We start from the raw sequence: 5,201 nt of genomic DNA, 5'->3' as shown, positions 1-5,201 counted from the left end.
ATTGTAAAATAATGCTTGAGATGGCTGAAGACTTTTTCGTACTTAGAAAAAACCTAAAAAACACATAAAGTAGTTTATTGGTCCTGTTTTAAGTTAAAGGAATAGGTGCAAAGGTGGTGGGGGGGGGGAAGGATACGGGATTTAGAGGTGGAATGAAGAGAGGGAACAGGGGGAGTGGTGCAGGTGAAACAGGGAGGAAGAGGGGGGAACAGGGGGTGCTGTACAGGTGAAACAGGGATGGGGATGGGGGAACAGGGGGAGTGGTGCATATGAAACAGGGATGAAGAGGGAGAAACAGGGGGGAGTGGTGCAGGTGAAACAGGGATGAAGAGGGAGAAACAGAGGGAGTGGTGCAGGTGAAACATGGATGAAGAGGGAGAAACAGAGGGAGTGGTGCAGGTGAAACAGGGATGGAGATGGGGGAACAGGGGGAGTGGTGCAGGTGAAACAGGGATGGGGATGGGGGAACAGGGGAAGTGGTGCAGGTGAAACAGGGATGGGGATGGGGGAACAGGGGAAGTGGTGCAGGTGAAAAAGGGATGGGGATGGGGGAACAGGGGGAGTGGTGCAGGTGAAACAGGGATTAAAGGAAAATTTATATAAGTAGATAGATGGATGTTTACATTGATTGCTAAATATATACATTGACGGATAGACGGATGCATAGATGCATCCGTCTATCTGATGGATGGAAAGACATATGAGTAGATGGATGGATAGACAGAAGAGTTGATGGACGGATAAATGGAATATAAATGTATATAATGATGAATGGTTGGTTTATGGGAAGATAGATTGATGGATTGACAGATATAAGTAGATAGATAGATGGATCCATTGATGGATTCCTTTGTGCTTATCTCTTGAGGTTCTTCTTGAGATGATTTCGGGGCTTTAGTGTCCCCGCGGTCCGGTCCTCGACCAGGCCTCCACCCCCAGGAAGCAGCCCGTGACAGCTGACTAACACCCAGGTACCTGTTTTACTGCAAGGTAACAGAGGCACAGGGTGAAAGAAACTCTGCCCATTGTTTCTCGGCAGCGCCCGGAATCGAACCCGGGACCACTCGATCACAAGTCCAGTGTCCAGTGTGCTGTCCGCTCGGCCGACTGGCTCCCCGGTCGGAGGGGAGTTGGTGAACAGGCGAATTAGGTTAAAGAATATCTGTCGATTTGCTATTGCATCAACTGAGATTCGATATGGGACCATTGGATTATAACCAACGAACTCTCTCCGTTTAGACGGTAGGCCTCCAGTTTGTGTGTGTGTGTGTGTGTGTGTGTGTGTTAGAGAGAAATAGATGTAGTAGATATAAAAAAAGGAAAAATACATATATTTGATAGGCGGGGTCCAAGAGCTAATAACTCGATTCTGCAGATACATATAGTAAATACAAGGAGAAAATAAATACACACACACACACACACATTAATTGATAATGGACTGTTTTGTGTGCGTATCCATGTGTACACATGACCGACAACCGACTTCACGTGTCTGTCAAGACCGACAGACACGTGAAGCTATGTGTGTGTATGTGTACCTGTAATTGAACTGACATGTGTACGGTAATTATCTGTATGTGTCCATTTTAAAGGTACACATTAGTGAATGTGTATTTATGTAAATTGATTGACATATGTACGTGTGCGCGCGATTAGTGTTACCGTAATTTATATGGTTAACATTTATACGTTTGAATGACATGGTTTCCCATTATGGTCACATTTTTTGTTACATGTCTACTATTGTCAAGATGGACAGACACGTCCAGCTATGAGTGTTTATGTGTACCAGTAATTGAACTGACATGTGTACTGCAACTATCTGCGTGTGTCCATTTTAAAGGAATATATTAGTGAATGTTTATTTATGTAAATTGATTGGAATATGTATGTGGACGCTCGGTTAGTGTTACTGTAATTTATATGGTTAACGTTTGAATGTCATAGTTTCCCCTCATTGTCACATTTTTTGTTACTATTTCGCTGTTCACTCTCACTCTCTCTGAATCCCGTGGACTAATTGTGCTCACGTGTGTTTGTTTAGGGTAAGGTAACCATAGGCCTTTTTACACAATAATTTACAACTATTTGCTAAGGAAAATTTTAAAAGATCATCTAAATTTCTAATAAGTGTTCTTATTCCTAATATACAAGTCAATCACACAGTACCTAACCTCAGTCAGAAACACTTTTCTTACTATATCTCGCAACGTCTTTTGCATATATATCCTATCTTAAATAATTAACAATTTTAATTCATAACTGCCAACCCCCCTCCCATCCAAAGCTTTCAAAGCCACCAAACATCATTCCTTTTCCTTAACCTCTCCCAAATTATCTTTTGCACCAATACACAAACTAGGGGCTTTATAGCTGAGTGGACGTCGCTCTCGACTCGTAATCGTAGCTCATTCGATCCCACGGTGATGGAACAAACGGAAATCAGCAGAGTTTCTATCATTCTGATGCCCCTGTTACCTAGCAGTAAATATGTACCAGGGCGTTAGACAGCTGTTACGGGCTGCTTCCTGGGTGTGTTTGTGTGGAATGTTTTTTATTAGTTAGTAATAATTGATTGATTGACAGTTGAGAGGCGGGCCGAAAGAGTAGAGCTCAGTAGTAGGGAGTAAGAGCCACAGACGAATTTTTTTTTTCAGAAAATTCGTCTGTGGATCTTGGGGGGTTTCAGGTAATTTAGAAATTCGTCTGTGGATCTTAGGGGTTTTCAGGTGAATTTGGGGATTCACAGATTTGGAATTAGGGAATTCTTATAATGAAAAATAATGTCATACGAGTTTGTTAAAGTTCTTATGAGAAAAATAATTTCCGAGATAGAAGTTTGTTAAGGCCTTATGGGAGAAATTCAAATAACGTGTGTAGCTTTAGGGCTTCCAGGAGAACTCTACGGACATATTTTACATGTTTTCAACTTACAAAATCGTCTATGTAAGCCTTAGTTATTCATATAAATTTAGAAAATCACCTGTGTAAGTCATGGTTTTCAAGTCTCGTACTCACACCCCCCTCCCTCCCCCCTTACCTCGCAATCTCTCGCGTCACCTTTATTTACTTACGCCCGGCCAGCCAGCCAGTCGGCTCTTAATCTTATCTTATCTTATCCATAATATCTGGACCGTCCCTCTCTCTCTCTCTCTCCCTCCTCTCTCTCTCTCCTCTTCATATTATTCCCTCTTCCTATTTTCTGACATACTAATATTTTATTCCTTTTTCATTAACCAGTCAGTTTTATACAAATCAACCGAAGCATCTCAATGTAACCTTTAATACTGAAACTGCCTCAGAGACTATCTAAGCTGGCCCCAGCTACCTGCCCCAGGCTATCTGCCCGAGGCAATCATCACCTGATTACCTGCCCCAGACATCCACCAGTCATTGTCGGCGTTCGCCACCGTAATAATTTATATATATACATTAAGCGTTAATAAAACTTATTTATTTATTTATAATTTATTTAGTCATCTAATTCATAGTTTACACAATTTATAATAAAAGAGTTTATTCCCAGTATTCGCCAATCATTCTCGCTATTAATAAAACAGCCAAACGCTCACTCAGGGGCACACTATCGTTATTACGCTCATTCAGGGGCCCCCTCAGATCGCCAAAGTCTCAGAGGCCTACACTTTCAGTCAACATTCAATCTTCATCCTGTTCACAAGGTTCCCCTAGCCTAGTCATATCATCATGTCAGTGTGTCCTCTGTGCCTGTCTCCTATCAACAACGAAATCGTTCATGTGTGTCAAACACGATGTTTAACATGCCTAGGTGAAATGTCCATCAACGCTCTTCAAGAATGCAGATACTGTATAGGATGCAACGGGCCTACACCGCCTGGACATTTTGACGTAACCTGTACCAGCTGTGGCAACTCTATTGTGCAAATCGTAAGTACCGCTTTTTCTCGCACATTCAATAAACTTTCAAAGAAAATATATATCCGAAACACACATACATACATACAGACAGTCAATTTATATATATTATTTTCATTTCAGTTCATGGTTCTACTTCCTGCCCATACTGTCGTTTCTCCGTTAACCGGGAACCTCCCACCGAAGCCAGAAACGTCATTGAACCTCCACCCAAACGCCGTCGCATCATAAATAACCGTACGTTTTCACAATAATTTTCGTAATTTTAAAAGTTAATAATTGTATTTTTAACAAGTGTATAAACAAGTAATAAGTACTCATACAGAAAAATATTTCCATTACAGGAGTTCCTATTCGTGATCAAGAGAATCTCATACTTGGTGGAATCAACATCCCAGCTCGTAAGTAATATTATTATTTATCTGTAATTCAGTTTTTCCTCTTATTTAAACTTTTTGTTTTTCCTCTTAATAATAATTCCTCTTATTTACACGATATTTTCCTATTAAGGTTTTCAAATCCTCTTATTGTTTTCAAATTTGTTTTCCTCTTAATGTTTATTCATTGCTAATATTATATTACAGAATCGCCCCTGGATTCAACCCAACCCTCTGAGTGGAGCACACCTGTACGCAGTCAACCCCAGCTGTCCCAGGAGCTAGAAGAAGATGCACCAGACGGCAACCAGCAGGCATCCTCAGATGAAGAAGAAGAAGACAATCAACCCCCTGTTCACGACATATCAGATGAAGAAGTCAACGCTCCAGATTCCCCAGAGGTACTTAACTTAGATAACGTTGTTCCGCGAGTGTTAGAAGTCATTAACCATTTCGAAGGTCATTCTCGAGACATTCGTTCTCCATTCCCGGTCATTTAGACGCTGACCCCAGCATTTATATAAATAGGTATAGGGAATTTTTTATAGAATATATAGACAATCAGTTCAGACAAATACAGGAAGAATTCCCTCCCTCATTTCACATTTACCCTGATGTAAGCCTAATTTTGCAAAAACTTAATCATGCCGACGATCAATATGAAATATTAGACGAAGTATTTTCAATTAGAGGCGAAACTCAGACTGTTACACAGGAAGAGGTGGAAGTTCTTGTAAATTCATGGGTTGACGAAATGTCTGCTAAAATTGACGAATGCCTAAAAAATGTCCAATCCTCAAGTGTAGGAATTCATTCCATGTCAGGCTTTGCCATTAATTTTTCATATATTCGCCACCCTATGCACCTTGGATCTTACGTACCATATCCTGCAAAATTAAAGGGTAAAGAATCAGTATTTAATCCTGA

The 5,201-nt window shown here is 40.8% G+C and overlaps 1 long non-coding RNA gene across 1 annotated transcript; it reads left to right on the top strand.

The window, feature by feature from the left end:
* The first annotated feature begins 3,924 nt into the window (after positions 1 to 3,924).
* On the top strand, positions 3,925 to 4,715 carry LOC138361169 (uncharacterized). Its single transcript, XR_011226831.1, has 3 exons — positions 3,925 to 4,134; positions 4,242 to 4,298; positions 4,482 to 4,715. It is a non-coding gene; the product is annotated as an uncharacterized lncRNA (long non-coding RNA).
* The last annotated feature ends 486 nt before the right edge of the window (positions 4,716 to 5,201 follow it).

Source organism: Procambarus clarkii, unplaced genomic scaffold (assembly GCF_040958095.1).
Source record: "Procambarus clarkii isolate CNS0578487 unplaced genomic scaffold, FALCON_Pclarkii_2.0 HiC_scaffold_217, whole genome shotgun sequence".
Classification (NCBI taxonomy): domain Eukaryota; kingdom Metazoa; phylum Arthropoda; class Malacostraca; order Decapoda; family Cambaridae; genus Procambarus; species Procambarus clarkii.
This window is presented reverse-complemented; position numbering and strand designations above follow the sequence as displayed.